Consider the following 12682-nt stretch of genomic DNA (forward strand, 5'->3'; position numbering starts at 1 on the left):
TTGGGCAAAGACATTCATCAGCCTGACCTCACATATTACTTCCATGACGATGACCTGAAAAATCGCCACCTCTGGGCATTATTCATTCCATTGAACAAGCTGAATGTCTCCTCTGGTTTCCATTGGGAACCTTGTTTTAAACTGTGTGCCAGGCATCTCATTCATGAAATTCATTCGTTGATCCATCACCCTCTCTGGTTGTGAAAGGCCAGCCTCTCTTCTTAGATTTCTTGAGCTGGGAGGAGTATAGACACACACACAGTTAAATCATTCTGCACGATCTGGAAGCAGGGGTACTCCACTGGCATCTCAGGAAGGAGATTGGGATCCTAAAGGAGGAAATGGAAGGGTCAAGAGAGGCGGGAAGCAGGGAGGGCTAGCTAACAGCATGACAGAAGACCACGGTCAATGGAGAGACACATAAAACATTCCCTTTGTGGGAATGCGGGACTTCAGAAGAACGATGGCTGACAGTAAAGTTGAAGAGTTTGCAAATTGTGTGGCATTCCTGTGCAACTCCTGAACTTCCTAACACTCTTTGGGCTCTGGGGGAATGAAAAGGGTCATAGCCCAGGATTTTCCGGAAAGCAAGGAGAAGTAAAATAGAGCTGGGTATAATCATTTGGAGTCAGAGGACAGCAGATAAATCAATTGCAGTGTGGGTAAGAAAGCAAATCCCCGTGCCCTTAGGTATGTTAGGCAAATATGTGTTCTAAGCTCTGCCATCATCACTACCTAAGTCATTGACTTTGATATTAAGTAAAGGAGTGACCTTAAGAAGTAGGAAGCCATGGAGATTCTCGGATTATATAATGTTCATAAATAGGACATCAACCTGTGGCATGAAGTGCCTGTGCTTCAGAGATGTGAGAACACTCACGGGGCCAGCTGCATCTGTTTACTGCCATGAAGGGTTCGGCCCTCACCTTTTGGCTTCATTCTTGGGCTCTAAGCTTCTTTCTTAAGCTCTTTAAGAGGCCTGGTGACCCTCTCATATCTCAGGGGTATAGTAATAATCATGCTGCATATCTTTATATCATTTCACAGTTTACAGAACTCATTCACACACATTTTATTCTCATAATAGTCTTTAGAAGGTATTATTCTTCCCATTTTACAGGTGAGGAAACTGAGGTTCAAAAAGGGTTCCATGATTCGCTCAAACTCACGCACGTAGTAAGTGTCTGAGTGAGTGAGAATTCTGTCTGTTGCGCTCCCCTTACCCCTGGAGCTGCCTTCCGAACATGAGTTCTTCTGCCTGATTCAAGCACCTCTCTCTATAAAGTTGGTTAAAGGATTTGTGCTTCTGTTGCTGACTATTTTCAAGGTTTCAAATTAGTATTGGGGAAAAGTATGACCTTTATGAGAGTTTAGGGAATAGTTACAAACATTCAAAATGTGGAAATCTCACCTTAAGTATTCATCTGAGTGGAGTCAGCTGAGGAGGTACTAAGAGGGACAAGAAAAACCAGAAGATGCATATCCCAGCTACAGAAAGGTTGAGAACTGTGTACAAATCCACCAAGAGTTTGATGGAAATATTCAAGCATTTTCCTTAAGGATTTCATAAAGAATTGCTAAATGCTAAATACAAAGCACTGTTTTATACTTATGAGAAGATTCTTTGCTTCCATGTTTCAGGCAAATCTAAAGCAGAGCAATTCTTTGAGTCAAGCTCACCTATGTAAAGTGTCACGTCTTTCCAGGGCAGACTGAAGCCCTGCATCGAAGCAAAAGCCCAGAAACTGTAAAGGGATAAGGCTACAGGATTCATGCTACACAGGATTCATCGTCTTGCCCATCTTCACATCTTCGTTTGGTTTTACTCAGAAGCCCTTAACCAGACTGGTGGGGGGACAAAAAGGGAGTGTGGGCCATGCAGGTGATAGGGAGAGCTGGCCAGGGCACAGAGTTCGCTTCAGTCTCTGTCTCTCCCAGGAAGGGCAGACAAACCCTTAGGAACTATGCGTTCTGATGGGAGAAAAATTATTCTCAATGGGGGTATTTAAATATGCACATTTCCAACCAACTATTTGAGGATCGCAGGGCCAGTTGACATATCCAGTAATTCTTCCCTCTCCCTCAGCCATGGTTTCGGTCACCCGCAGTCAAGGTCCAAAGCAGATGACCCTCCTTCTGATGGATGGTCAGAAGGTCACCAGGAGCCTTGTGGTATGTCATTCACCTTGCTTCATCTCATCATGTAGGCATTTGATCATCTCACGTCATCACAAGAAGAGCGAGTACAGCGCGATATGATACATAACTTTTATTATAGTATATCATCATTGTTCTACTTCATTATTCGTGTTGTTAGTCACTTACTGTGCCTAATTTAGAAGTTAAACCTTATCATAGTTGTGTATATATGGGAAAAAATGTAGTGTATGTGGAGTTTGGTACCATCTCTGATTTCAGGCACCCAATGGGGGGCTTGGAATGTGTTCCCATGGATAAGGGGCACAACTATACCAACAAGTCCCTGATAGGCTTGAGTTTTGTCTTTCATCAGCTCATTTCCCAAGTTTAGGAAGAAGAGCAAAATTAGGTCATTTAATTTTCATTGACTTTCCCTTCCCCTTCCTCTCCTGGGAAGAGGAACAGACCCGGTAGATTCATAAATTGAATAGTTTAAGCAATTAAAATCTGACTCGAGCTAACTAGGATATACTAGTAAGGAAGGAGTCATCTAATTTAATAAGTGGGAAGACATGATCAAGAATAAGCCATTCTAACTTCCACTCTGTTAAAAAAAAAGTTGTGTTAAGAAATTTCAAATGTTTGAAACATTTCTAAGAAGGCCAAATAATTTTTTATTTTATCAGTATATTTACTACAAGGTATCTTTAAGTTGTGAGGGCCTTTGGTGCATTAAGAATGTCCAGGTTGTTGGCACAAAAACAGACACTCGGATCAATGGAACAGAATAGAGAACCCAGAAATAGACCCACAAATGTATGACCAACTAATCTTTGACAAAGCAGGAAAGAATATCCAATGGAATAAAGACAGTCTCTTCAACAAGTGGTGTTGGGAAAACTGTACAGCGACATGCAGAAAAATGAACCTGGACCACTTTCTTACACCAGATACAAAAAATAAACTCAAAATGGATTAAAAACCTAAATGTAAGACAGAAAGCCATCAAAATCCTTGAGGAGAAAGCAGGCAAAAACCTCTTTGACCTTGGCTGCAGCAACTCCTTACTCAACACGTCTCCAGAGGCAAGGGAAACAAAAGCAAAAATGAAATATTGGGACCTCATCAACATAAAAAGATTCTGCACAGCGAAGGAAACAATCAGCAAAACTAAAAGGCAACTGACGGAATGGGAGAAGATATTTGCAAACGACATATCAGATAAAGGGTTAGTATCCAAAATCTATAAGGAACTTATCAAACTCAACACCCAAAAAACAAATAATCCAGTGAAGAAATGAGCAAAAGACATGAATAGACACTTCTCCAAAGAAGACATCCAGATGGCCAACAGACACATGAAAAACTGCTCCACATCACTCATCATCAGGGAAATACAAATCAAAACCACAATGAGATACCACTTTACACCTGTCGGAATGGCTCACATTAACAACTCAGTCAACAACAGAGGTTGGCGAGGATGCAGAGAAAGAGGATCTCTTTTGCACTGCTGGTGGGAATGCAAGCTGGTGCAGCCACTCTGGAAAACAGTATGGAGGTTCCTCAAAAAATTAAAAACAGAACTACCTTATGACCCAGAAATCACACTACTAGGTATTTATCCAAGGGATACAGGTGTGCTGTTTTTGAAGGGACACATACACCCCCATGTTTATAGCAGTACTATCAACAATAGCCAAAGTATGGAAAGCGCCCAATGTCCATCGATGGATGAATGGATAAAGAACATGTGATATATATATATATATATATATATATATATATATATACACACATATATATATACACACACACACACAATGTAGTATTACTTGGCAATCAAAAAGAATGAAATCTTGCCATTTGCAACTACGTGGATGGAACTAGAGGGTATCATACTAAGCGAAATCAGTCAGAGAAAGACACATATCATATGACTTCACTCATATGAGGACTTAAAAAAATTTTTTTTAATGTTTATTTATTTTTGAGAGAGAGAGACAGAGCGTGAGTTGGGGAGGGGCAGAGAGATGGAGATACAGAATCCAAAGCAGGCTCCAGGCTCTGAGCTGTCAGCACAGAGCCTGATGCGGGGCTCGAACTCACAAACCGTGAGATCATGACCTGAGCTGAAGCCGGACGCTCAACCGACTGAGCCACCCAGGCGCCCCAAGGAGGACTTTAAGACACAGAACAGATGAATACAAGGGAAGGGAAGCAAAAATAATATAAAAACAGGGAGGGGGACAAAACATAAGAGACTCTAAAATATGGAGAACAAACAGAGGGTTGCTGGAGGGTTTGTGGGAGGGGGGATGGGCTAGATAGGTAAGGGGCGTTAAGGAATCTACTCCTGAAATCATTGTTGCACTATATGCTATCTTGGATGTAAATTAAAAAAAAAATTAATTAAATTAAAAAAAAAGACTTCAAATATTCTGCACTTAAAGCCATATTTCTCAACTTTAATATGCATACAAATCACCTGAGAATCTTGTTAAAATAAGGTCCTGATGCATTCTGGAGTAAGGCTTGAGATCCTGCATTTCTAATAAGCTCCTAAGGCATGCCAATGATGCTGTCATAAAGACCACACTTTAAAGAGCAAAGCCTCATAAGGTCCAAGTTTTGGGTGAGGAGGAAGTCCCCTGGTGATTCATATGCATGAGAGTCTTTGCCCAAGGTCAAGGGACATTAAAAGAATATCCTTACAAAACACTAGCTACATTTACTCAAGGAATGTTGACGACGTGGTCAAGATTTTTTTTTCAATTTAATGTATCTCTAAGCAACTAGACTGTTTTTGGGGCATCTGGGTGGCTCAGTCAGTTGAGCATCTGACTTGACTTAGGTCATGATCTCCCGGTTCTTGGGTTCAAGCCCCACTTCAGGCTCTGTGCTGACAGCTCAGAGCCTGGAGCCTGCTTTGGATTCTCTCTCTCTCTCTCTCTCTCTCTCTCTCTCTCTCTCTCTCTCCCCCTCCCTCCCTCCCTCTCCCTCTCACTCTGTGCCCCTCCCCCACTCATGTTCTGTCTCTCAAAAATAAATGTTTAAAAAAAAAGCCTATGTTGCACACAGGAATGCTTCTTTTGCTTAAGATGAGCTACTTCCGTACCTCTGGCCCTATAGTGGTTTTCATGCCTCTGTCTCAGAATGTTTTTCCAACACTAATTCATTAAGTAGATGACGGAGAAACTGAAGCTCCAAGAGAACCAGAAGAAGGACATGGTTCCTGATCCCCAACCTGTAGCTTTCTTCAAAAAACAAGAAAAACCTTTGCCAATTCAGGGACACTGCCTGACAGGTAGAGTTGCTATAAAAGCAGTGCATTATTATTATTAAATTTTTTTTTAATGTTTATTTATATTTGAGAGAGAGTGAGAGCAAGAGAGAGCGAGAGAGAGCACAAGCAGGGGAGGGGCAGACAGAGAGGGAGACACAGAATCTGAAGCGGGCTCCAGGCTCTGAGCTGTCAGCACAGAGCCCTATGCAGGGCTCAACCCCACGAACCATGAGATTATGACCTGAGCTGAAATCAAGAGTTGGACTCTCAACCAACTGAGCCACCCAGGCGTCCTTAAAAGCAGTGTATTATTAAAACAAGGCTATAAGATGACAGGCTATGATTTTTGGCAAAGTAGATTTCAGATAATTAATTGAAAAAAAAAAAAAAAACCATAGGGACACTTGGGTGGCTCAGTCGGTTAAATGTTCGACTCTTGGTTTCAGCTCGGGGCATGATCTCATGGTTTATGAGTTCAAGCCCCGCATGGGGATCTGTGCTGACAGATGGAGCCTGCTTGGGATTCTCTCTCTCTCTCCCTCTCTCTCTCTGCCCCTCCCGTGGTTGCTCTCTAACTCTTTCTCTCAAAAATACACAAATAAACATTTAAAGAAAAGAAAAGAAAAGAGAAGAAAAGAAAAAAAAGCCATACACATTGGTTTGCAGAGGGAAAAGCATATTTAAATGTATTTTAAAAACATATAGCTTTTGTCTTCTTGCCCAGTGAAGAGATACCTACAGGATGGCATCGACTGGATATGTTTAAATAAGGGAAAAAGTATCTAGTAACTGAAACAGGAGGACCGGCGTGTGCCAGCGCAGTGTGACATTTCAGCAGCAGCCTGTGGTGACCACCCTCCTCAGGGCTATCAGGGGATGGCCCTGATCGCTATCCCCTGACGCACTGTTTGCCATCTCCACCGCCTTCCATTTCACCCGCGCTTGCCGTCCAGGAACAGCCAAAACTGTCCTCCGGGGACAGAGCCTTCTTGGCAGCCGTGTCAGGATGGTGAAGTGATGACCCGGTTCTCCCCCAAGTCAGAGCCGATGAGGAGAGGGGTTGAGGTGGGAGGGCCCGAGGTCCCCCCCCCCACAGCTGCTGGAGCAGCCCCTGGCTTTCAGAGGGGGGCTGGGGGAGGGGAGGGCAGCACCCCAGTCCGCTCCCCAGGCTTGGATGACCTGACAGGTGCTCACACTTTCCTTAGGGGAGACTCACAAGGAAGACTCCTGACCCTGCTCACGTGCAGATTCTGAAATCACTGACTCATTATGAGCCCCCTGAATTATACTTTTTCAGTTTTCACGAACGCCCCAGGACCAAGAAGGTTGACATAAAAGAACTTGGGGATCTCGCAGTTGTAGGACTCAATTCCTTTGTGATTGCTAGGCAGTCGAGTTGGAACAAAGCCTAGTCGGTGAGAAGTTACTGACCTGTGAATACTCCTCCCAGTGGGTCCTGCTCATTCACTCAGTGGCTCACCAGGCTCAGCCGGCCTCTCCAGGGCGACATTCCTCTCCATGTGACCCCCACATCCCCTCCTCCCTCAAATCTCTCCCTTCCTCTGCAGCCTGGATACTTTCTGTGCTGCCCCTGCCCATCCCCGCCCCCCACCTGCCCCGCTTGTAGGAATGACTCACGTCCTGGCCTGTCAAAGACCTCGTTGGTCCTTGAAGCTCATCTTAAATGCCGCCTCCTTCATGGCGATTTCCCGAGTGTTCCCCAAACAACTTCCTCTCCTTTCTTCCTCTTTCTCTTTTTGCAGGGCTTGGAACGTTCTGCCTGGTGGCGTGGCTGTTTCTGTGCACCCCACGGATCTCATCTCTCTGTAGCCAGGGCCGTGCATTTTCGTTCCCCCGTGGCACCTGGCACATGGAATTAACTCGCCATTTCTAAAATGAAACTGACTTGCAGTACACGGAAACCAGACGGAAGGGGGTAAGGAAGAGACTAGGGGGTCAAAAGGGAGGGCAGAAGGCTGGTGGGCAAATGCAAGGTGGAATGCAAGGTGGGCAAATGGAAGGTGATTGCTGACAGTGCAGTCAGCCAGTGTGATGGCAACCAGGAGGAAAGGACACAGTGGATGAGTCTAGAGAGTCGAGTCGATTCTGAGCCACTGATGTATCTCCCCCCTTACAGGGGCCCACAGGAACCCGTGCGCGGGCAGAGCATCAGCATCTCAGAGCACGAGATCCGCAGAGTGTGGTATCACCAGCGGGTCACTGCAAGCAAAGCGCACGGTCAGTGTTCTTGGACCAGCGAGACCCCAACAGCACGGGAGCCGGGTGAGGGAAAGGCCACGGTGTCCAGAGGAATCACAACTGAGGGACACGGTTCCAGGTCCGGAGGAGGAGTCCCTGCTGAGCTCGACCAGTGTTAGGGGGCCGGGCGCAGATCCAAGGAGAACGCCGGGCTCCAGGAGACAGTCCCCTCTGGAGTCCCATGTCCTCCAGCTCAAACAAGATGAACCTCTCGCCGATTTTTAAGGATTTCCAGAAAAGGAGATGGTATTCCTTTCTTCCACAGGGAAGGTTGCTTTCTTGGGTTAGTTAAGGGTGCGTCTGTGAACTACTGAGACTGCCTGCACACTGTTTTGTGAGGCCCTGATTCAAGGTCATTGCACAGGACTGCCGTCCAGCCCTAAATTCTCCAGGTTGAACAGCGGAGAGGACGCCCCTGGGCGTGGTGGCCACCGAGTGGATGGAATATGTGTAGAAATTACCTCGTGCTTTCTGGACTCCGAAACCAGCCCAGTGACCAGGGTAGTGGGGCCGAGGCATGGGGTGGGGTGCAGGGGGATGAGAGGCCGTTTATCTGAATCAGGGTGTGGTCACACAGCTCAGAGAAGAGGCTGAAAGCTGGGAGCTGCTCCTACCATAGGGCCTTGGAGTGATGGCACTCCACAAATACCTCCAGCCTGTGCTCAGTGACAGTCCAAACCTGACACAGGGCCGTTCTTTTACAAAGGTATGCAGCCCAGGTATCCCTCAGAACTAAAGCCTGAGGGATAGCCTCAATCAGAGAGCTGGGCTAGCTGCCGTAGAGATCTCTGCGATCCCCAGGATGCAACCAAGGGAGGAAGCAAGGGCCTTTGCTTTTATTTCGGTGCTGGGGCAATTTTTCCCTTTAATTCTCAATTGCTCTCGTTTCTGGTCAGCTGCTAGCAGGAGGCAGCTCTCTGCCTGGGCCCACAGCTCCTCAGAAATCCTAGTGTGCCTGTCACCAGAGAGGCCCAATCCAGACAGTTGTCCCGTGGGATAGTTCAGGGTACCCCGCATGGAACCCAGTTGTTCAAGCAAACAAACTCACAAGTTGCAGGCAGGTTGCCCTCCAAGTTTAAACATACTGTGTCCTGCCTAATGTTTTTGGGAGGCTGGGGAGGTGGGGAGGGGTGCCATTCAGACTAGAAAATTCTGCCTCAAAGAAACCTGTTACAGTAAATTTGAAGTGGATTCAGGGTCAATATTTCAGAAAAGGAGTCAAGAGACTTTAAGGGGACTCTTTATTTATTTTTTAAAGTTTATTTATTTTTAGAGAGAGTTCATGTGGGGAAGGGGCAGAGAGAGAGGGAGAGAGAGAGAATCCCAAGCAGGCTTCCCACCGGTGGCACAGAACCCGATGTGGGGCTTGAACTCACAAACTGTAAGATCATGATCTGAGCTGAAACCAAGAGTTGGATGCTGAACCGACTGAGCCACCCAGGTGCCCCTGAGGGGACTCTTTAAGGCCAGATATCGTTGTGGACTGATTTGGGTTTTCCCAAATTCACGTGTGAAGCCCTAACCCCTGGTACCTCAGAATGTGCCCAAATTTGGAGACCACGGTTAACAGAGTAATTAAGTTAAAATGAGCTCATTAAGGTGGCCCCTAATCCAGTGTGGCTGCTATCTTTATTAGAAGAGATCGGGAGGGGCGCCTGGGTGGCTCGGTCAGTTAAGCGTCCGACTTCGGCTCAGGTCATGATCTCACACTCTGTGAGTTCGAGCCCCGCGTCGGGCTCTGTGCCGACAGCTCAGAGCCTGGAGCCTGCTTCAGATTCTGTGTCTCCCTCTCTCTGACCCTCCCCGTTCATGCTCTGTCTTTCTCTGTCTCAAAAATAAATAAACATTAAAAAAAAATTAAAAAAAAAAAAAAAAAAGAAGAAGAGATCGGGACCCAGACAAGGGGGAAGGCCCTGTGGAGATACGAAGAGAAGGTGGCCGAGGAAAGAGGCCTCAGAAGGAATCAGCCCCGTCCGCACCTTGATCTCAGACTTCAGTCTCCACAATGCTGAGAAGTGAATTTTTGTTATTTAAGCGTCCCAGGCTGTGGGACCTTGTTGTGGCATTCCAAGCAGACTCATACAGGGCCTGGGAGAGAGGGAGGGCAAGGGTTGCAGTGCTCTGGAATGACAGTTTAGGTGGAGGGTTCCAGATTAGGGAGACTCAGAAAGGTGGGGGATTAAGGACAATAGTAGGTAAGGCTGGATTAAGGTAAAAGTAACCAGCTGGTCTAACTCTGCTCCCTTCACTTCTCTTCCACATACCCTTCTCAGCTTGCTTCTTGCAGCTGGAGGTCTTATCAGGTCTCTCAGGAATATATACCATTTATTAGGAGGCCCCTGAAAGTGGAAAAATACCTTGTCCCTCCCACCTCCGTGCCAGTAATCTCTACTGGTGGGACTTCATAATGGTGGTGGAGAATGCAGAGTGAACACCTTTCTCAAGTGGCTCTCAGATTGTATCACTTGGGGAACAGCCTGCTATTTCTACTCTCTTTAAGTTTACTTATTTTATTTTGAGAGAGAGAGAGAGAAAGAAAGAGAGAGCATGAGCAGGTTGGGCAGAGAGAGAGAGAGAGAGAGAGAGAGAGAGAGAGAAAATCCCAAGCAGGCTCTGTACTGCCCAACGTGGGGCTCAAACCCACGAACTGTGAGATCATGACCTGAGAGGAAACAATGATTCGGACACTGAACCAACTGAGCCACCCATGTGCCTCTATTTCTACTCTTAATTAAGTCTGCCTAATGGAAGAAGTAAAAGATTTAAAGAAAAAAAGTGATTATGGACTGTGGGACGTCGCAGTGAGTTTTCAAATGGAATAAAATCCCCTATGCAGAGTCCCCATGTAGAGTCCTGGCTCCTCTTTAGTCTCAGATCTTGATTCCTCTCTTTTTTATTTTTAGTACTTGAAAACAAAATCAGCAGCCTCACACAAATAAGAGTTGGACCAACATTGGAAGTTCTGCCATCGAGTGGACCCACAGAGCCCCAGAGGTGAGTTATTTCATTAGTTCGTGTCTTGATTTCTCCATGTGCAAACCTGTGGGCCATGCTTCCCACTGCCTCCTTGCTCAAAATGCAGTCAGGGACATTCAAGCTAAAATAAATTCAGGTTCCCAGTAAGTATAAAGTAAATATCTACCTCCAACATACTTTTTAAAAATTATTTTTTAAAGTTTATTTATTTATTTGAGAGAGAGAGAGAGAGAGAGAGCACATGGATGGGGCAGAGAGAGAGAGTCCCAAGCAGGCTCTACACTGCCAATGCCGAGCTCAGTATGTGGCTCGAACTCATGAACTGTGAGATCATGACCTGTGCCAAAGCTGGACGTCTAACGGGCTGAACCACCAGCCGCCCCCAACATACTTCTTACTAGAAGTGGGAAAGATAGTGAGCCAAAGCTTAAGTTCCCCCTTTTAGCTTTTGAGTTTGAAAAGGACTACTTTCTTTTTATGAAAAACAAAAACAATAACAACCCCCCCCCCCGCAAAACAACAAAACAAAACAAAACCCCAACCACTCATTTTGCTCATTAAACTGCTACGATTTCCTTTTAATAACAGGCCTGGAATAGGTAGAAATTCCCTAAACCCATTGAAAAGATGGCTCTCCTCTCACTATAATTTTGATGATTACAGCTAACAGCAGCTCACTTAGTTGGCTTCATTTGGGAGGACTGAAACTTATCTCTTGGAGTGTCTACCTTATAATAGTCGCTGTTTTGATAGAATCTCTTCAAAATCCGTTAAACATCCCTTTTTCTTCCTAACCATTGTCCACTGGATGTAGGGTCATCATAATATTACCGTTGCATTAGGAGGTGTAATCCAGTCCTGTCACCAATGAGCCACTGTGGTTTTTTTCCCCTTAGGGCTAAATGATCATGTTCTTAGGGATCGTGTGTCTACTTGGTGCCACTGCCTGTTTTCACTAGTCTATCTATTTTGAGTCTCTGCCCCTTGCCGTGGGCTGTGAGAGCAGATGCCGAGCTTGTTAGACTATGTCTACAACTAAATACAATTGGCTCTGAACTCCAGGTGTCAGGGGCTCTTTGGCGAACAGCGGTACAGTAGACATTCATGAATACCACCCCAGCTTGCATTACTGCCTTTCCAACAGCCCCTGATTTCTGCTGGAGGATCCACATGTTTCTACCTGGGGCTCCGAGGTTGGAGCCCTTGAGCATAGCTAAGCCAGTCAGCACGTTGCATTCCCCTAGGCATGTGATTGGTCCAGAGGTGATATATGGACCCAAGAAGGTCCAATCAGAGTGTTCTCAGCATCTCTAGCTTATGATGCCTTGATAAAGGCATACCTGCTCTCTCTTAGACATGGAACAGAGCATATGGCCTGCATCTGTCCGCAGTTATCTTGTCACCATTAGTGAGCTAGCTTTAGGATGAGGTTGATCCCAATGAAGGCAGAATGGAGAGAAGGATTGAAACAGTTCTTTGGTGCCACCTTCTTTTTTAATGTTTATTTATTTTTGAGAGAGACAGAGACAAAATGTGAGTGGGTTAGGGGCAGAGAGAGAGGGAGACACAGAATCCGAAGCAGGCTCCAGGCTCCGAGCTGGCAGCACAGAGCCCGACGTGGGGCTTGAACTCATGAACTGCAAGATCGTGACCTGAACTGAAGTTGGAGGCTTAACCGACTGAGCCACCCAGGTGCCCTGTTTGATGACATCTTCTAAGCACTGGATTAACCATTGCCTAAAGGTCCCTTGACCTCTGGATCTATCTTTCTTTCTTTCTTTCTTTCTTTCTTTCTTTCTTTCTTTCTTTCTTTCTTTCTCTCCTTCTTTCTTTCTTTTCTTCCTTAATGAGGCTTTATATGATAAATCTCCTTATTGTCTAAGCCAGTTTAAGTTAGCTTTTCTGATATTTACATCAAAGAGAGTCCTAACTGACTCATAATGTGAAAGAATTTGGACTTGACTTGGTCTGAAATCTATTTTGGTACTTCAGAAGATACTGTTGATATACTTCCTGGTAATA

General features: G+C 45.5%; 1 long non-coding RNA gene across 5 annotated transcripts in view; it reads left to right on the forward strand.

The window, feature by feature from the left end:
• Positions 1 to 12682, forward strand: part of LOC147579518 (uncharacterized) — a 40184-nt gene that overhangs the window by 9690 nt on the left and 17812 nt on the right. For 4 of the 5 annotated variants that reach the window (XR_015254033.1, XR_015254035.1, XR_015254031.1 and 1 more), the window contains exons 4-5: positions 7189 to 7361; positions 10588 to 10678. This is a non-coding gene — a long non-coding RNA (uncharacterized LOC147579518). Of the gene's footprint in view, positions 1 to 7188; positions 7362 to 7562; positions 7664 to 10587; positions 10679 to 12682 lie in introns of all 5 variants that reach the window. The other variant, XR_015254034.1, reaches the window with a different exon arrangement.

The sequence above is a fragment of the Puma concolor genome, chromosome B4 (assembly GCF_028749965.1).
Source record: "Puma concolor isolate L17-30 chromosome B4, mPumCon1.1.hap2, whole genome shotgun sequence".
NCBI lineage: Eukaryota > Metazoa > Chordata > Mammalia > Carnivora > Felidae > Puma > Puma concolor.